The 20,799-nt window shown below is 40.8% G+C and overlaps 2 long non-coding RNA genes across 5 annotated transcripts in view; both read right to left on the reverse strand.

Annotated features, from left to right (window-relative positions):
• The window catches only part of LOC138716234 (uncharacterized), a 79,121-nt gene extending 65,466 nt beyond the window's left edge, over positions 1-13,655 (reverse strand). Inside the window, exons 1-3 of one of the 4 annotated variants that reach the window (XR_011336603.1) lie at positions 13,511-13,655; positions 11,878-12,021; positions 10,082-10,200 (exon numbers count right to left, since the gene is read on the reverse strand). This is a non-coding gene — a long non-coding RNA (uncharacterized lncRNA). Of the gene's footprint in view, positions 1-10,081; positions 10,201-11,877 lie in introns of all 4 variants that reach the window. The other 3 variants (XR_011336604.1, XR_011336605.1, XR_011336602.1) reach the window with 3 other exon arrangements.
• Positions 13,656-16,952: 3,297 nt separating this feature from the next.
• The window catches only part of LOC138716237 (uncharacterized), a 610,264-nt gene continuing 606,417 nt past the window's right edge, over positions 16,953-20,799 (reverse strand). The window contains exons 9-10 of the long non-coding RNA XR_011336607.1: positions 19,117-19,211; positions 16,953-17,230 (exon numbers count right to left, since the gene is read on the reverse strand). This is a non-coding gene — a long non-coding RNA (uncharacterized lncRNA). The remainder of the gene's footprint in view (positions 17,231-19,116; positions 19,212-20,799) is intronic.

Consider the following 20,799-nt stretch of genomic DNA (forward strand, 5'->3'; position numbering starts at 1 on the left):
CTGCCCTCTGTGTCTCATCTCAGCTCCGTCTGTGTTCTTTCTCTTCGCTTTAGTCTCTCCCTGCACTCTCTGTCTTATCTCTGCTCCCTCTGTGTTCTTGTTATCATCTTCAGTCTCTCCCTGCCCTCTCTGTCTTATCTCTGCTCCCTCTATGTTCTTTCGATTCCCTTTAGACTCTCCCTAACCTCTCTGTCTTATCTCTGCTCCCTCTGTTTTCTCTCTATTCCCTTTAGTCTCTATTCCCTCTCTGTCTTATCTCTGGTCCCTCTGTTTTCTCTCTATTCCCTTTAGTCTCTATTCCCTCTATGTTCTCCCTGTCCCTTCTAGTCTCTCTCTGCCCTCTCTGACATATCTCTGTTCCCTCTATGTTCTCTCTGTCCCCTCTAGTCTCTCCCTGCACTCTCTGACTTGTCTCTGTCCCTCTGTGTACTTTCTATTCCCCATAGACTCTCCCTGTCCTCTCTGTCTTATCACTGTTCACTCTGTGTTCCTTCTGTCCCCTCTGGTCTCTCCCTGCCCTCTCTGGCTTAACTCTATTCCCTATATGTTCTTTCTGTCACATCTGGTCACTCCGTTCCATCTCCGAATTATCTCTGTTCCCTCTGTGTTCTTTCTGTCCCCTCTAGTCTCTCCCTGCACTCTCTGACTTATCTGTGTTCCCTATATGTTCTTTCTGTCCCGTCTGGTCTCTCCCTGCCCTCTCTGAATTCTCTCTGTTCCCTCTGTGTTGCTTCTGTCCCCTCTGGTCTCTCCCTGCCCTCTCTCACTTATCTCTGTTCCCTATATGTTCTATCTGTCCCCTCTAGTTTCTTCCTGCACTCTCTGACATATCTGTCCCTCTCTGTTCTTTCTATTCCCTATAGTATCTTCCTGCCCTCTCTGTCTTATCTCTGTTCTCTCTGTGTTCTTTCTGTCCCCTCTGGTCTCTCCCTTCCTTCTCTGACTTATGTCTGTTCCCTCTGTGTTCTTTCTGTCCCCTCAAGTCTCTCCCTGCCCTCTCAGACTTATCTCTGTTACCTATATGTTCCCTCTGTCCCCTATAGTCTCTCCCTGCCCTCTCTGATTTATCTCTGTCACCACTGGTCTGTCCCTGCCCTCTCTGACGTATCTCTGTTCCCTCTATGTTCTTTCTGTACCCTATAGTCTCTCTCTGCCCTCTCTGTATTAACTCTGTTCTCCCTATGTTCTTTCTGTCCCCTCTAGTCTCTCCCTGCCCTCTGTGACTTATCGCTGTTGCCCCTGTGTTCTTTCTGTCCCCTCTAGTCTCTCCCTGCCCTCTCTGCCTTATCTCTGTTCCCTGTGTGTTCTTTTTGACCCCTCTAGCCTCTCCCTGCTCTCTCTGACTTATCTCTGTCCCCTCTGTGCTCCCCTGACCCCTCTATCTTCTCTCTGTCCCCTCGTGTCTCTCCCTGTCCCTTCTGCCTTCTCTATGTTCCCTCTGTGTTGTTCTTGTCCCCTCTGGTCTCTCCTTAGCCCTTATATTTCTCTCTGTCCAGTCTGTGTTCTTCCTGTCCCCTCTGGTCTCTCCATGTCTCTCTCTGTCTTATCTCTGCCCCCTCTCTGTCCTTTCTATTCCCTTTAGACTCTCCCTGCCCTCTCTAACATATCTCTGTTCCCTCTCTGTTCTTTCTCTTGCCTTTAGTCTCTCCCTGCCCTCTCTGTTTTATCTCTGCTCCCTCTGTGTTCTTTGTATTCCCTTCAGTCTCTCCCTGCCCTCTCTTTCTTATCTCTGCTCCATCTGTGTTCTTTCCCTTCACGTTAGTCTCCCCATGTCCCCCTCTGTCTTATCTCTGATCCCTCTGTGTTCTTTCTATTCCCTTCAGCCTCTCCCTGCCCTCTCTGTCTTATCTCTGCTCTCTCTGTGTTCCTTCTATGCCCTTTAGTCTCTCCCTGCCCTCTCTGTCTTAACTCTGCTCCCTCCGTGTTCTTTCTATTCCCTTTAGGCTCTTCCTGCCCCCTCTGTCTTTCCTCTGCTCCCTCTGTGTTCTTTCTATGCCCTTTAGTCTCTCCCTGCCCTCTCTGTCTTATCTCTGTTCCCTCTGTGTACTTTCTGTCCCCTCTGGTCTCTCCCTGCACTCTCTGACTTATCTCTGTTCCCTATATGTTCTTTCTGTCCCGTCTGGGCTCTCCCTGCCCTCTCTGACTTATCTCTCTTCACTTTATGTTCTTTCTGTCCCCTATAGACTTTCTCTGCCCTCTCTGTCTTCTCTCTGTTCCCTCTATGTTTTTTGCGTCCCCTCTGGTCTCTCTCTGCATTCTCTGACTTATTTCTGTACCCTCTGTGAACTTTCTGTCCCCTCTAGTCTCACATTGTCTCTCTGAATTATCTCTATTCCGTCTATGTTCTTTCTGTCCCCTATACTCTCTCCCTGTCTCTTCTGTATTATCTCAGATCCCCCTATGTTCTTTCTGTCCCCTCTGGTCTCTCTCTGCACTCTCTGATTTATCTCTGTTGCCTCTATGTTCTTTCTGTCCCCTATAGTCTCCCCCTGCCGTCTGTGTCTTATCTCTGTTCCCTCTATGTCCTTTCTGTCCCCTAAAGTCTCTCCCTGCCCTCTCTGTCTTACCACTGTCCCCTCTGTGTTCTTTCTGACACGTCTAGTCTCTCCCTGCCTTCTCTGACTTATCTCTGATCCCTCTGTTTTCTTTCTGTCCCCTCTAGTCTTTCCCTGCCCTCTCTGACTTATGTCTGTTCCCTCTATGTACTTTCTGTCCCCTATTGTCTTACCCTGCCCTCACTGACTTATCTCTGTTCCCTCTGTGTTATTTCTGTCCCCTCAAGTCTCTCCCGGCCCTCACTGTCTTATCTCTGATCCCTCTATGTTCTTTCTGTCCCCTCTATTCTCTCCCTGCCCTCTGTCTTATCTCTGCTCCCTTTGTGTTCCTTCTATTCCCTTCAGTCTCTCCCTGCCCTCTCTGTCTTATTCCTGCTCCCTCTGTGTTCTTTCTATTCCCTTTAGTCTCTCCCTGCCCTCACTGTTTTATCTCTGCTCCCCCTGTGTTCTTTCTATTCTCTTTAGTCTCTCCCTGCCCTCTCTGCATTATTTGTTCTCACTCTGTGTTCTTTCTATTCCCTTTATTCTTTCCCTGCACTCTCTGACTTATCTCTGTTCCGTCTATGTTCTCCCTGTCCTCTCTAGTCTCTCCCTGCCCTCTCTGACTTATCTCTGTTCCCTCTATGCTCTCTCTGTCCCCTCTAGTCTCTCCCTGCCCTCTCTGACTTATCTCTGTTCCCTCTGTGTTCTTTCTGTACCCTCTGGTCTCACCCTGCACTCTCTGACTTATGTGTCCCCTCTGTGTTCTGCCTGACCCCTCTGTCTTCTTCCTGCCCCCACTGGTCTCTCAGTGTCCCTTCTGTCTTCTCTCTGTTCCCTCTGTCTACTTCTTGTCTCCTCTGGTCTCTGCCTGTCCCTTCTATTCCTCTGTGTCTCGTCTGTGTGTTTTCTGTCCCCTCTTGTCTCTCCATGTCCCTCTCTGTTTTATCTGTTTTCCATCTGAGTTCATTCTGTCCCGTCCAGTCCTCCCTGCCCTCTCTGTCTTATCTCTACTCACTCTATGTTCTTTCTATCCCCTCTAATCTCTCCCTGCCCTCTCTGTCTTCTGTCTGTTCCGTCTGTGTTCTTTCTCTCCCCTCTAGTCTCTCCCTGCCCTCTCTGCATTATCTCTGTTCCCTCTGTGATCTTACTGTCCCCCCTAATATCTCCCTGCCCTTTCTGTCTTTTCTGTGTTCCTCTATGTTCTTTCTGTCCTCTCTGGTCTCTCCCTACCTTCTCTGTCTTATCTCTGTTCCCTCTGTGTTCTTTCTATTCCCTTTAGTCTCTAACTGCCCTTTCTGACTTATCTCTGTTCCCCACGTGTTCTCTCTCTTCCCTTGGGTCTCTCCCTGCCCTCTCTGTCATATCCCTGCTCCCTCTGTGTTCATTCTATTCCCTTTAGCTTCTCCCTGCCCTCTCTGTCTTATCTCTGCTCCCACTGTGTTCTTTCTCTTCACTTTAGTCTCACCATGCCCCCCATGTCTTATCTCTGCTCCCTCTGTGTTCTTTCTATTACCTTTAGTCTCTCCCTGCTCTCTCTGTCTAATCTCTGCTCCCTCTGTCTTCTTTGTATTCCCTTTAGTCTCTCCCTGCACTCTCTGACTTATCTCTGTCCCTCTGTGTTCTTTCTATTCCCTATAGTCTCTCCGATCCCTCTCAGTCTTATCTCTGTTCCCTCTGTGTTCTTTCTGTCTCCTCTGTGTTCTCCCTGACCCCTCTATCTTCTCACTGTCCCCTCTGTCTTCTTCCTGTCCCCAATGGTCTCTCAGTGTTCCTTCTGTCTTCTCTCTGTTCCTTCTTTCTACTTCTTGGCTCCTCTGGTCTCTCCCTGTCCCTTATATTCCTCTGTGTCCCGTCTGTGTTTTTCCTGTCTCCTCATGTCTCTCCTTTTCCCTCTCTGTCTTAACTGTGTTCCATCTGAGTTCATTCTGTCCCCTTCAGTCCTCCCTGCTCTCTCTGTCATATGTCTATTCACTCTATGTTCTTTCTGTCCCCTCTAATCTCTCCCTGCCCTCTCTGACTTCTCTCTGTTCCGTCTGTGTTCTATCTCTCCCCTGTAGTCTCTCCCAGCCCTCTCTGCCTAATCTCTGTTCCCTCTGTGTTCTTTCTGTCCCCCCTAATATCTCCCTGCCCTTTCTGTTTTCTCTCTGTTCCTTTATGTTCTTTCTGTCCCCTCTGGTCTCTCCCTACACTCTCCGTCTTATCTCTGCTCCCTCTGTGTTCTTTCTATTCCCTTTAGACTCTCCCTGCCCTCTCCGACTTATCTCTGTTCCCCATGTGTTCTTTCTATTCCCTTTAGTCTCTCCCTGCCCTCTCTGTCTTATCCCTGCTCCCTATGTGTTCATTGCATTCCCTTTAATATCTCCCTGCCCTCTCTGTCTAATCTCTGCTCACTCTGTGTTCTTTGTATTCCCTTTAGTCTCTCCCTCCACTCTCTGACTTATCTCTGTTGCCTCTATGTTCTCTGTGTCCCGTCTAGTCTCTCCCTGCACTCTGTGACGTATCTCTGTCCCTCTGTGAAATGTATATTCCCTATAGTCTCTCCCTGCCCTCTCTCTCTTATCGCTGTTCCCTCTGTGTTCTTTCTGTCCCCTCTGCTCTCTCCATGCCCTCTCTGACTTATCTCTTTTCCCTCTGTGTTGTTTCTGTCCCCTCTAGTCTCTCCCTGCACTCTCTGACTTATCTCTGTCCCCTCTGTGTTCTCTCTGACCCTTCTATATTCTCTCTGTCCCCTCTGTTTTCTTCCTGTCCCTTCTATTTCTCGCTGTCCCGTTTGTGTTCTTCCTGTCCCCTCTGGTCTCTCCATGTCCCAATCTGTCTTATCTCTGTTCCATCTGAGTTCATTCTGTCCCCTCTAGTCTTCCTTGCCCTCTCTCTCTTATCTCTGTTCCCTCTATGTTCTTTCTGTCCCTCTAATCTCTCCCTGCTCTCTCTGTGTTCTCTCTGTTTCCCCTGTGTTCTTTCTCTCCCCTCTAGTCTCTCCCTGCACTCTCTGCCTTATCTCTGTTCCCTCTGTGTTCTTTCTGTCCCCCCTAACATCTCTCTGCCCTCTCTGTCTTCTCTCTGTTCCTCTGTGTTCTTTCTGTCCCCTCTGGTCGATCCCTACCCTCTCAATTTTATCTCTGCTCCCTCTGTCTTCTTTCTATTCCCTTGAGGCTCTTCCTGCCTTCTCTAACTTATCTCTGTTCCCTCTGTGTTCTTTCTCTTCCCTTTAGCTTCTCCCTGCCCACTCTGTCTTATCTCTGCTCCCTCTGATTTTTTTCTATTCCCTTTAGTCTCTCCGTGCCCTCTCTGTCTTATCTCTGCTCTCTCTGAGTTCTTTCTCTTCGCTTTAGTCTCCCCATGCCCCCCTGTCTTATCTCTGCTCCCTCTGTGTTCTTTCTATCCCCTTTTGTCTCTCCCTGCCCTCTCTGTTTTATCTCTGCTCCCTCTGTGTTCTTTCTACTCCCTTTAGTCTCTCCCTGCACTCTCTGTCTTATCTCTGCTCCCTCTGTGTTCTTTCTATTCCCTTTAGTCTCTCCCTGCACTCTCTGACTTATCTCTGTTCCATCTATGTTCTCTCTGTCCTCTCAAGCCTCTCCCTGCCCTCTATGACTTATCTCTGTTCCCTCTGTGTTCTCTCTGTCCCTTCTAGTCTCTTCCTGCACTCTCTGACTTATCTCAGTCCCTCTGTGTTCTTTCTATTTCCTATAGTCTCCCCCTGCCCTCTCTGTCTTATTTCTGTCCCCTCTGGTCTCTCCCTGCCCTCTCTGACTTATCTCTCTTCCCTCTATGTTCTCTCTGACCCCTCTAGTCTCTCCCTGCACTCTCTGAATTATCTATGTTCCCTCTGTGTTCCTTCTGTCCCGTCTGGTCTCTCCCTTTCCTCTGTGACTTATCTCTGTTCTCTCTATTTTTTTTCTGTCCCCTCTGGTCTCTCCCTGCGCTCTCTGACATATCTCTGTTCCCTCTGTGTTCTTTCTGTCCCCTCTAGTCTCTCCCTGCTCTCTCTGACTTATTTCTATTCCCTCTATGTTCTTTCTGTCCCCTATAGACTCTCCCTGCCCTCTCTGTCTTATCTCTGCTCCCTCTGTGTTCCTTTCCATTCCCTTTAGCATCTCCCTGCACTCTCTGTCTTATTTCTGTTCCCTCTTTGTTCTTTCTGTCCCCTCTGGTCTCTCCCTGCACTATCTGACTTATCTCTGTCACCTCTGTGTTCTCCCTGACCCCTCTATCTTCACTCTGTTCCCTCTGTGTTCTTCCTGTCTCCACTGGTCTCTCCCTGTCCCTTCTGCCTTCTCTCTGTTCCCACTGTGTTCTTCTTGTCCCCTCTGTTCTCTCCCTGTCCCTTCTATTCCTCTCTGTCCCGTCTGTGTTCTTCTTGTCCCCTCTGGTCTCTCCATGTCCCTGTCTGTCTTATCTCTCTTCCATCTGAGTTCATTCTGTCCCCTCTAGTCTTCCCTGCACTCTCTGTCTTATCTCTGTTCACTCTATGTACTTTCTGTACCCTCTAGTCTCTCCCTGCGCTCTCTGCTTTATCTCTGTTCCCTATGTGTTCTTTCTGTCCCCCCTAGTATCTCCCTGCCCTCTCTGTCTTCTCTCTGTTCCTCTATATTCTTTCTGTCCCCTCTGGTCTCTCCCTACCTTCTCTGTCTTATCTCTTCTCCCTCTGTATTCTTTCTATTCCCTTTAGTCTCCCCCTGCCTCTCTGACTTATTTCTGTTCCCTCTGTGTTCTTTCTGTCCCCTGTCTCTCCCTGCTCTCTCTGACTTATCTCTATTCCCTCTATGTTCTTTCTGTCCCCGATAGTCTCCCCCTGCCCTCTCTGTACTATCTCTCTTCCCCCTATGTTCTTTCTGTCCCCTCTAGTCTCTCCCTACCCTCTCTGTCTTATCTCTTCTCCCTCTGTGTTCTTTCTATTCCCTTTAGTCTCTCCCTGCCCTCTCTCTCTTATCTCTCTTCCCTCTGTGTTCTTTCTGTCCCCTCTGCTCTCTCCTGCACTCTCTGATTTATCTCTGTTCGCTCTGTGTTCTTTCTGTCCCCTCTTGTCTCTCCCTGCATGCTCTGACTTATCTCTGTCCCCTCTGTGTTCTCCCTGACACCTCTATCTTCTCTCTGTCCCCTCTGTGTTCTTCCTGTCCCCTCTGGTCTCTGCCTGTCCCTTCTGCCTTCTCTTTGTTCCCTCTGTGTTCTTCTTGTCCCCTCTGGTCCCTTCCTGTCCCTTCTATTTCTCTCTGTCCCGTCTGTGTTCTTCCTGTCCCGTCTGGTCTCTCCATGTCCTTCTTTGTCTTATCTCTGTTCCGAGTTCAATCTGTCCCCTCTAGTCTTCCCTGCCCTCTCTGTCTTATCTCTGTTCCCTCTATGTTCTTTCTGTCCCCTCTAATAACTCCCTGCCCTCTCTGTCTTCTCTCTGTTCCCTCTGTGTTCTTTCTCTCCCCTCTAGTCTCTCCCTGCCCTCTTTGCCTTATCTCTTTTTCCCTTTGTGTTCTTTCTGTGCCTCCTAATATCGCCCTGCCCTCTCTGTCTTCTCTCTCTTGCTCTATGTTCTTTCTGTCCCCTCTGGTCTCTCCCTACCTTCTCTGTCTTATCTCTGCTCTCTGTGTTCTTTCTTTTCCCTTTAGTCTCTCCCTGCCCTCTCTGACTTAACTCTGTTCCCCCTGTGTTCTTTCTCTTCCCTTTATTCTCTCCTTGTCCTCTCTGTCTTATCTCTGCTCCTTCTGTTTTCTTTCTATTCCCTTTAGTCTCTCCCTGCTCTCTGTCTTATCTCTGCTCCCTCTGTGTTCTTTCTCTTCACTTTAGTCTCGCCATGCCCCCTCTGTCTTATCTCTGCTCCCTCTGTGTCCTTTCTATTCCCTGCAGTCTCTCCCCGCCCTCTATGTCTTATCTCTTCTCCCTCTGTGTTCTTTCTATCCCCTTTAGGCTCTCCCTGCCCTCTCTGTCTTATCTCTGCTCCCTCTGTGTTCTTTCTGTTCCCTTTAGTTTCTCCCTGCCCTCTCTGTCTTATCTCTGCTCCCTCTGTGTTCTTTCTATTCCCTTTAGTCTCTCCCTGCACTCTCTCACTAATCTCTGTTCCGTCTATGTTCTCTCTGTCCTTTCCAATCTCTCCCTGCCCTCACTGACTTATATCTGTTCCCTCTATGTTCTCTCTGTCCACTCTAGTCTCTCCCTGCACTCTCTGACTTATCTCTGTCCCTCTGTGTTCTTTCTATTCCCTATAGACTCTCTCTGCCCTCTCTGTCTTATCTCTGTTCCCTCTGTGTTCTTTCTGTCCCCTCTGTTCTCTCCCTGCCCTCTCTGACTTATCTCTATTCCCTATATGTTCTATCTGTCCCCTCTGGTCTGTCCCTGCCTCCTCTATCTTTACTCTCGTCCCTCTCCGTTCTACCTGTCCCCTCTGTGTTCTTCCTCTCCCCTGTGGTCCCTCCCTGCCCTCTCTGTCCTCTCACTGTTCCCTCTGATTTCTTCCTGCCTCCTCTGGTCTCACCCACTCTCGCCTCTGTCCTCTCTATGTTCTTCCTGTCCCCTCTGCATTGTCCTTGTCCACTTTCTCTTCTCTCTGTTCCCTCTGTGTTCTTCAGGCCCCTCTTGTGTCTCTCTCCTCTCTGTCTTCTCTCTTTTCCCTCTGTGTTCTCCCTGACCTCTCTGGTCTTTTCCTGTCTCCTCTGGTCTCTCCCTGCCGCATCTATGTCCTTCCTGTCCCCGTCTGGTGTCTACCTGCGCCCTATGTCTTCTCTCTCTCTCTCCCCTCTGTGTTCTTCCTGTCCCCTGTGGTCTCTCCCTGCCTCCTCTATCTTCTCTCTGTTCCCTCTGTGTGCTTCCTGTCCCCTCTGGGCTCTCCCTGCCCCTTCTATTTTCTCTCTCTTCCCTCTGTGTTCTTCCTCTTCCCTCTGTACCCTGTGTCTTCTCTTGTCTCCTCTGTTATTCCTGTCCCCTCTGTGTCATTCCTGTTCCCTCTGGTCTCTCCCTGCCTCGTCTGTCTTCTCTCTGTTCCCTCTGTGTTCTTCCTGTCCTCTCTCCCCTCTCCCTGCCCCGCCTGTGTTCTTCCTGTCCCCTCTGCTTTCTCCCTGCCCCCTCTGTCTTCTCTCTGTTCCCTCTGTGCTCTTCCTGACCCCTCTGTGCTCTCCCTTCCCCTCTCTGTACATTCTCTCTCCCCTCTATGCTCTGCCTGTCCTCTCTGTGCTGTCTCTGTCCTCTCTGTAGCCTCTGTGCTCTCCCTGTCCTCTCTGTTGTCTCTCATACCTCTCTATTTTCTCTCTGCCCCCTCAGTGATCTCTCTATTCTCTCTACTTTCTCTCTGTGCTCTATCTGTCCCCTCTTTTGTCTGTTTGTCCTGTGTACTTTCTCTATTTTCTCTATCTGCAATATCTGTACTCTGGTTGCCCTCTCTGTACTATATCTGCATTCTCTGTATTCCATTTACCTCCTCTGTACTCCCTCAGTACTCATATTGGCCTCTCTTATCTCTCTACTTGCTCTCTGTTCTCTGTCTTCTCTCTCTGTTATCTCTTTGCCCTCTGTGTGCTCTCTCAATCCTCTCTGTGCTCTCTCTGCCTTCTCTCTGTACTCACTGTGCTCTCTCTGCTGCTCTGTGGTCTCTCTGCTTCCCTGTGTTCGCTCTGCTTTCTCTATCCTCTCTTCCCACTCTCTGTGATCACCACTGCAGCTTGCCAAGTGTCAATATGAAATGCTGAAACATTATTGAACACTACAACACCAAACAATCAATGGCTGTAATAAATCTTGCTATGCATTTGGAAAAGAATTAAGATACACATTAGTCTTTTTAAATTTTTCTATAACTATTAGTATAAAATTAGTTATTATACCAAAGCACGAAAGTATTGTCATATTCCTATAAATCCTGTCATGAATTTAGCAATCTTCATGCATGACCAGAGTCCCTATTGCAGCTGTCAAAGTATCAGAATACAGTTCTCAATTTCTATTCAAAGCAACAAGACCCTAAGAATTTGGAAAATATTTTCAACAGTTCACTCGCTATTACTACCTCTTTAACGCTCAATGTCAATCCATTTATTATGTAAAAGGACAAAAAAAAGAGTACTTTCATAGTTCTATATGTTGTGGCATGAATTTAGCAATTATTATGTAAGAACAGAGTACCTATTGCACATATCCAAGTTGAAATCGTCAATTGTTATTCAAAAGAATAACACCACAACATGTATGAATAATTCTATTTTTTTATTTTAATTTGTAAACATTCATGCAAGAACTCAGTCGCTAATGCAGCTGTATGATTAGTAGATTAAATGAGATATTATGTAAAAGATAAAACAAAGGTACCGCACTCTGAGACTTACATAATCCCTGGCATCAATTTAGCATTAAATATTCAACTGTAGACTACCTGTAGCTATTGCAGCTGTCCAAATGTCAGTACAAAATCGTCAAACATTATACAACACCTGAACAAACATAAGAATGTAACAAATATTGCTATGGACAATATGTAACCTACACATCAACCCATATAACTGCTCTGTAACAATCAATGTAAAGTCATTTATTATGTAAACCGCTATACAAAAGTACTGTGGAGATGTATAAGTCCGGGTATGATTATTGCACGTGTCCAAATATCGCCAATTACTATTCAAAACAACATCACCACAATGAGCATGGGAGTTCTAATTATTTTAATTTGTACATATTCATGCAACAACTCAGTCGGTAATGCAGCTCTATAATTAGTAGTTTGAGCCAATTATTATGTAAAGCAACAAAACAAAGGTACTCTGAAACTTGCATAAGTTCTGGCATCAATCTAACAATCATTATGCAAGACCATAGTCCCTATTGCACTTCTCCAAGTGTCAGAAGCAAGTCCTCAAGTAATATTCAAAACAACAACACTACAAGCAGCATCCAATGTAATAAACCTTACTATGAATTTGGAAAATAATGAACCTACACTTCAGTCCCTACAAGTGCTCTAAAGCCATTAGTGTAAAGCCTATTATTATACACAATCACTAAACAAAAGTACTGCCATAGTTGTAAAATTCCTGGAAAGTATTTAGCAATCATTATGCACTAAGCCACTACTGTACCTGTCCACGTATCACAATCAAGTCGCCAACTAATATTCAGAACGACAAGACCACAAAAAGCATGAGAATGTAATAAATGTTGCTATCAATTTGAAAAACCATATTTATCTAACGGTAGAGCTTGTTTCACAGTTTTTCCTTCATAGCACAAAGCACATAGAAAGCTAACAAGAGTTAGAAAATATTAAAGTAGTAAAAACTAGTTACAGTGTATCTGGGCTTGGGTTGTAGGCAGGTCCTCGAAAACGAAACAGATGATTAAACATTAAAAGTGAACATTTTACACTTACCTTGGCCAGAAGACGGAGTCTTGACAAAGCTGAATCTGTTAACTTTGGGTGTCTCAGACGTTCTTGTGAGCTGTGTGTTCGAATGAACAATTTCTTGTCTCCACTTTGCCAACTCCACTTCTTCTTCCGGAGTCAGTCAACCACCTGCAACAAGATTACCAAATCAAGAAGTACCACTTGGTAAATACAACAGTTGCAATCAAGTACCAGTCCTGGAAATATACTTCTACAAATCGTTGCTCAATGGCATCATGGTTTACCATAACTCAATTCCATAATTTTCTCTCTCCTCTTCTGCACAGTCCCAGTTTATTACCTTCAACTACCCTCTGTATTACATTACAGCCAATACTTTACTTTTATATTACAGGTAATTATATAGAAAAAGAAAATATCAACCCCTTCTAGTAACTGATAACTACCCTCCATTCCCAAAGACTGTTATTTCCTACTTTGTATGCACCTAATGAAAATCTATCGTGCAACTAATATGAGAGGAAATTGTACTTATTCTTTTATAAGCATTCTTCCCAAACTATTGCCACTCTCCAAACTCTGTACAGCAAGACTTTCTCACTTAACACATTAACTTGTTACCACTTACTACCCATAGAAAGCATATTTTTTCACATATAAGATGTTGTTTGAATCCATAAATAAGATGTCACACAGTCTGAAATGAATAGATAATGCGTCACTTTCTGTAGTGTAGATAACAAGTTAATAATTCTACATTAAAATATGGAATCTTATTATGGGACAACAGTACTCACATCATCAAGATTTTTAAATTATAGAAAAAAGGCACCAGGATTAATCTATCACCAATTCTCATTATCATGAACATTGTCGTCCTTTATTTATTAACGAGAAGATCTTAGCTGTCACAAGTTTATATATTTTTTTCAATTATTAATGTATATGAAGCAAAATTTTAATAATTAGACCTACACTTTTAGGAAAGATTGTCATGATCATAACACTAGGTAATTAAGTGTGTTTCATCTACCAAAATGTCGACTAACAAAAACCAGCAATAACTTTGAGATAATGGCAATATAAGTACCGGTACCTAATAAAATACGTACTTAGGCTATTTATTTACTTTAAGCAGTGGTGAATTTATAAATGTTATCTGTAAATTAATTGACTCATTAGAAAGCCTTTTTGTGATAAAAATTTTTTTACTCTAAGGTCTATTAATTAGGTACACTATTTCAGTGGCTAAAGACTGTTATGTAAAATAATAATAATAATAATAATAATAATAATAATAATAATAATAATAATAATAATAATAATAATGACGAGCTTCCGTATAGGGACAGTGGCAAATTGGGATTTTGTACTGACTTAATAGTCTCATAATGTTAATAAGCGTTTTTTGTTTACGAGAATGAAGTGTTTCCACATGCTATATTCTAATATTGATCTTGTTTATGTTATGGTACAGAGGTTACATGAGAAAGTAAGATAATACAAAGTTTCGTTTTAAAATAAAAAACAGTTTTTTAATTATGAAATAAAATTAATATATATTTTTTTTGTAACAAACGTTACATAACCTAATATTTCTTTTAACAGTGGATAACTACTTTAATAGATTATATTTCCACTCAATGTTACTACATACAGGCATTGAAACAATTACTTTCAAAGGTAATATAGCATTAACTTCATGGAATTTAATATTCTGATAGCTATTTCCTAAATTCAAAGGACGTAATCTTTCTAGAATCCCTTTGTACCAGCCATGTCGACTTTGCGTGTTGGGATTCGGCAGTGTTGCCAACTAGACGGATATTCTGTCAGTTTTGACGGAATTTCAACGTAGCGGACGGGAAAAAAAATGGCTTTGACGGGTGACGGATTTTCTGGCGAAAATTATGATTTACATCGTCTTTTCATATTTTTAGCTGTTGTCATTTTTTATTGTTTAATTTTTTAGAGATTTTACTTTTTATTTGTACAGCCCTGCCTATTGTTTTGTACATTGTATGTTATCTGCAATTCCATAAAGTTTATCACCCTGCTTTTACTGAGTACAGGCGAAACCAGCGACCTAAAAAGAGTTGGGCAAAACTAATATGCATATAAAAGTTGGTGAAATTCTACTATTGCTTCATATTGAAGCATTTAAACTATTGCATATCACAAATTAGATAGCAATACATCATGAAACAAAGCTGACCAAAGACGGCACAACCCCGACATTCATTTCTACTTTCGTGGTTTCCGTTTATTTTCACTCACGGCTACCAACCATCATTAAAATGTCCTCGCCATTGGTGGTCAATTCAAAATGATTTGTGTACACTAGGTACAAATTAGATAAACTTTATTGCCAATTTTATTTGAAATGGCCAATGAAACAAATGCTTGAAGGTGTAATTACACAAAATTTATTGTAAATTGTATTTCTACTTATTTTGCTTCTTTAGGTGGTAATTTTAAGTTTAAAAAAAATATTTTGACAGAAACAGATTTTTTTCAGTAGTTCCTGAATCCAATAAAGTAACTTCTGAAATACTATTATTCTGTATGTGATATGGTCTAAAAGTAAGAATGTTCCATCATTATGACAATTATTATGCCGTTATCTGCAAACAGGTTTATCATAAAATCTAAACCATGCAGTAGATGTGACTTATCGGTACCGGTAGGTGAATATTTCTCTTATTGTCAATAAGAGGCAAGAAAAACTGTTAAAAATTAAAGACAAACAAAGAAATTATGAAATTATACCGAAAATAGCTTCGAAAATTAAGGGAATTAAAAATGATAATGCTATTTTCTTTCTCCTGAAAAATCTGTTTAAATGCACATAGCGGCTTTTGGAGGTGCAGTGACAATTTGCATTCAAGTAAATCATTTCAAAAGCAGTAGCACAGATAGCATTTTAAATTGTTGTAGACATTTAGGTGTGTCAAATGTAAGTTGGACAACTTACTATTCTTTGTGCTCCACATAGGTAAAAGCACAATGAAAGTAAAACTATTCCTAGTTCACTTAAATCCTTCTAATACTACATATTAGTACTGATTAATTTCCATTTTCTCATAACCTAGACAAAAACAGGAATAAACAAGATAAAAAATTCTAATGAAGACTAACAAGTTAAAGAGTGAACAATGTCAATTTAGGCAAAGCAACAAAAAAGTTGCAACCTAAATACAACAATAATTGAAGCAACAAATAAATTGGGTTGGAAGTGTTCTCAAACAAGTTTTAAATGTATTTTCAATGTTCATGTGGAAAGGAGAAGGATAAGTATTGTTGTCACTAACCCACTGAAGATCTTCTGCTGCTACTGTCCATATTTCATCCGTCTTCATACACGACTGTAGTTACATCATGCAGCTGTTCTCAATGTCTAATTACAGTAAAACCTAATTTTTCGCATAGCTCGCACATTTTTGTAATGCTATGATGTCTTCGCAAATTAAGCGTAGACATTTCCCTTTTATACATATTATTTTCTGCACAATTGTAACAATGCATCAGTGCTGTTATGGTTTATGACTTGACCAGTTGTTCAAAGTGAGAGTAATTATTATTCCCTGGGCTGCAATTGTAGCCCACGCAATTAAACTCATATCATTATTTTCGAAGGAACTTCTCATAAATACAAACAGATTAAAAATAAAGTAAGAAATATATAAAATTAAGAAACATAACAAACAATTAAATAAGGAAATAAGCAATTTAAAGAAAATAATTACAAATTATAACTGATTAAAATAAAAGCCAAAATTGTAATGAGCTACTGTGAGCAATAATGAGATTATTGCACGTGGGAATACCGGAATGTTAAGTAACATTGAAAAGTCCATGCAGAACTACCATAAGAACAATGTAATTGATCCCTGCTTTTAAGGAATGCATCTGAATATTATGTCCATAAAATTTACTTAGTCTTACGTTAAAAAGTGTTAAAATTGTTAAAAAAAGGTATATACCTTCGACAGACGGCCCGTTTCGACGCTATGTCACGTCATCCTCAGTGTCTCTTGAACCACTGGTGATCTTGACTCTACGATGTGCATTTGTCGATGGTAGGGGTGGGGGTGTGTTGTTCCTATGGTGGGGGCTGGCTGTTTGTGTGTTATGATGTATTATGACGTCGAATAATGTGTGTGTATTGAACTGCAATTGTGTGTTAACTAGGTATATATTGTGGGTATGCTATTGTATTCTTATATATTTCATACTGTTCTAGGATGTTTAATTGTGAACTTTTTGGTGTGATGTGTAAAATTTCCATATCTGTTTCTATATTATTGTAGTCATGATTATTGTTGATAATGTGGTCTGCATAATTTGATGTGATGTAGGGTTTGGTTATAGCTTTAATTTGTTCATTATATCTTGTGTGAAAAGATCTTCCTGTCTGTCCTATGTAAAAATGTGGGCAACTATTGCATTTTAATTTGTAAACTCCAGTTGAATTATATTTATTTGAATGTGATTATTTAGGTATTTCTGTGTTGTATTATTTGTTTTGTATGCTATCTTGTATTTTAGTTTTCTGAATGAAGTTGCAATTTTGTAATTGTATGCTTGTAAATTTGTAAATATAATTAAAAAACTTAATAAAATGTTGTAGTGATTTTGTGCACAAAAAAAAAAAAGCAAAAGAATGTATGTGTTCCCGAAAGTTTATTGTTAATGTGTGTTTGCTAAAAGTAAATTGAATAGATATGAAGAATATGTAAATATAATGCAGTTAAATAGCCTCATTTTCTACTACCATCACATCTTTGTTTATACGAAGTGAAAACAGCGTAAAAGAAAAACTTACATTTCAGGAAAAATAATTAGTTTTCCAAGGAGTCGTTAAAAAGGAGTTCTGCTGTAATAGCTTCCAAGTAAAGAAAAGCTATTGTAGATATATTGTATCACATAACAGGAGGTTAGGAAGAGGTACACAATGGAGGCTGTATCTCCCACAACAATAATTGTACAAACCATAATTTTAGTACTGCCAAAAATCTGTGCAGACAACAAAAATTATTAACATAATCCTACATTATGATACACATCACATTCAAAGAAAATTGTAAACTAGTAACTAGTAATTCTTATGACCTGTTTTATTTAAAGAATATTAAACTTAAAAATGATTTACAGTCATTAAAAAGTTGTATAAAAATATATACCGATACTTCAGTGTGACTTACTACTGGAAGTATTGGTTGCCATTACATAAAGACCATATAACAGGAAGGCAAAGAACATTATTATTACAGCAATGATGAATGTCTTGCTGTTTTCTTTGTGTAGAGTCTTCAGTTCTGTTTCGTTCTTGCTCAGTTCATTTTTTACATCTGCCAGTTCTTTTTCTCACCTTTCCCTGCAAAACAAAATTCAATATTTCCTGATTCTGTATAGTGTATTTATTTACGAAAATAAAATCTTTTACATAATTAAACTCAAGTGTAAATAATAAAGTACAGCATCTCCATACTTTATTCAAGCTTTTTTATTTTTCATTATGTGTATAACAATATACATTCTTAACCTGTCAAGAGAAATAATCTTCCTGCATTTAGAATAGGTATTTATATTTCGTAAAATTTAATTCCACATCATATGAAGTAACAGGAGCAAATCTAAAATAAAGTGCATTATGCATAATCGTCATTAGATAAAAAAAAATGGTGCTTTTTTTTGTATTGGTACCGGTAATGCATCTCTTATGTTACACATCACAGTAAATCCTATATCCTAAATCCTCATTACATTATCTTAGTTAAAAATTTTTCCCCAGTTGTTGAAAAATAAATGCTTCCAAATTCTTGAACAATTGCATTTAATGTCGTTTATCTGGAGCATTTGGCTCTTGATATCTTTACTCTTCCTTCACTATTACTGGCAAAATTTCTAACCTAAATTGCTTCGATGTTGTATATGAATTAAGACACTTCTGACGAATAGGTAACCCCAACAGATCCTCTGTTGGACAATCACTCATGTAAAGAGAGTACACACTCCATGGGTCTTATACTAGTTTGGAAGATGATGATGATGATGATGATGATGAATAAAGAGGTACAGTACCAGTATGTGCGTGATACTACTATATTTGATTTATGAAATGTGGAAAGTCATTTGTCTATGCATGCATCTACGTATAACATGGGAAACTTTATAGCAATAACGTGGCAATTGGACTGGTCAATCTGAAATACAATATTTTGGGAACCAACTTCCTAGCTGTTGCAATTATAAAGAATTTGTACTGTAGGCCCACTGAAGATAGTGCAATTCAGTGCCTGCTGTCTGCTCACTTTATGACAAAGTACAGAACATTTCAATGGGATATCCCACTTTTTAAATAGGCCTATTGTTCGACTAAATAACAAAACATTAACATAACCAAGAGTAAGTAGGTCTATTGTTTATTTCGGCTGTGATGTTTGTCTGGAGATGCTGGATGGTTCGTAGACTCTTTCCTTGAGATAGCCCCAAAGAAAATATTCTCTGACGTCAAGTCTGGTGACCTTCGAGGCCACAAATCTTTACAGATAACATGGTCCTCAAAGAAACTGCTGATGTGTGCCATGGATTCATTACAAGTGTGGCATGTGGCGCCATACTGTTGAAAATATTCCTGTGTAAGTTGGATGTCATTTAGCTGTCCGTGAGAATAGGCATATTCTTATACACATTAGTATTCCAACTTTTTCTGGATGAAGTGAAGTCTCATGGTACAAATGAGGATTTTCCGACGCTCATATCCTTGTTTTCTGACAATTTACATAGTCTGAGAGATGAATGGTTATGTAACAACAATGAACATTATAATAATGTATCGAATGCAATCTACCATCTGCCGGTATCCACTGTAACTCATGATTTCATGCATTATTTCATGTACTTACAATTTAAAAGTCACCTAGGGACGCAGAGTTATAGCTAATTAAAAAGTGGGATGTTCCACTGAACAGTGGCGTATACTGGTTAAAGGGTTTGGGCTACCGCTGACCCTATTATTACACAAAATATATCTAACAATTACTTTAATTTTAATTACTATGGTAAAACTAATAATACAAAATTATTACATCATGTTATATTATAAACTTTTTCTTTTGTAATTTCCTTGGGCTACCCCCGGTAGCCCGCAAAATACGCCCCTGCCACTGAAACACTCCGTACTATATCACTATTGTGACAACCCTTCCACAAAGAATATAACATTCTTCATGTTCTGAAAGAAAGCACTTTAGGACTTACCTTTCTTCTGTAGATAAATAGCGCGATCTAAGATTCTTTTCTAATTTCTCTACTTTATACATGCAAGATTTTATAATCTCTTCTGACTTCTCAATCTGCAACATACAATAGTTTTAAAGGTAAGTCAACATAGGCTTGGCCAAAAACTCATCCTGGATAAGAGATAAGACAGTGTAATATTAAATTACAACTATTTTTCCATGATTACTGATATTGTAAATTGTGAACTGAAAGTCATATGTGATCCTCCCAACTGAATGAATTGTATTTCACTTTTCATTTTAAGTACAGTCTGATCTGTTTGAGAATGGATAATATTAATTTATTATTATAAATGATAGTAGGAAAAATTTCTTGCTGGTTATATAACGATTAAAAGATAGGAGTTTCCATATATCAGGGGCGTATTTTGCGGGCTACCGGGGCTACCGGCGGTAGCCCAAGGAAATTACAAAAGAAAAAGTTTATAATATAACATAATGTAATAATTTTGTATTATTAGTTTTACCATAGTAATTAAAATTAAAGTAATTGTTAGATATATTTTGTGTAATAATAGGGTCAGCGGTAGCCCAAACCCTTTAACCACTATACGCCTCTGCCATATATGACAATCAACAATGCATAATCTGAAAGGACAAATGAAAATACTAGATGATTTAAATGGCTACTACAAATCAACAGTAGGCACAATGTGTTCTTTGGTATGCTAAATTTGAGAGTGTTAAAAGAGTTCAAAGGGAATTTCGACGTGAGTATGGTGTCCGTAATGAACCTAAATACGATTCCATAATGTTGTGGTATCGAACATTTGTAAAAACAGGTTCTGTGTTACAAAAAGAAAAAACATGCAGGAGGTCGTAGGCGAAACCAGTACGAGAAGCAGCTATCTCTTGGCTTGGTCCCCAAACTCCCCAGATCTAATCCCTCCTGACTCCTTCGTGTAGGGTTTTGTTAAAGACATTGTCTATTCACAGAAACCCAGGAACATTGATGATCTCACAGTAAAAATTACTCAAGCTTTTCAACAACTCACCCCTCTTATGTTACAACAGACTGTTCTGAATTACATCACCGTTATGAGTTGTGCAGGGTATGCAATGGGGGTCATGTTGAGCTCTGAGGAATCTCCCATCTTTCAGTGTTGTATGCACAAAGTTTCAACAAATAAAGTTCAGTAGTAAATGTTTTATGGCGTTTTTATTTTATCCATACCCAAATGGATCATCCTGTACTATTACTCTGAATTTAGCATTTTTAAAAATATATATTCCCGTTTTATTGCTGTACAGAAATCACCCCCCCCCCCTTACTGTATATGCGGCATCTGTATCCCTAGCATCATAATCTGAGGAGTTATATATATATATATATATATATATATAACCTAGAATTTAGTTGCACTCTGTATTCACAGACTGTGGTAAAATCAGTCACCAACACTGTGCTTAGTGACATTATTCCTTCTGTTTACTTTTCACTTTCTGACATGTGCAGCAGTAGAACTTGGGAATGGGATTCTACTTCTCAAGTTCTCATGGTGAGTAGACTAAGGCATAAAAAAGTATATTAAAATGTATTGGGACCTAACCTATATTTATAAGGTACTGATTGATTTCCATCAATTTTCAACTAGGAAATTCACAAGTTGAGCACTTGTAAAGGACCCCCTTAAATATCTGG

This window comes from Periplaneta americana, chromosome 16, assembly GCF_040183065.1.
Source record: "Periplaneta americana isolate PAMFEO1 chromosome 16, P.americana_PAMFEO1_priV1, whole genome shotgun sequence".
Lineage (NCBI taxonomy): Eukaryota > Metazoa > Arthropoda > Insecta > Blattodea > Blattidae > Periplaneta > Periplaneta americana.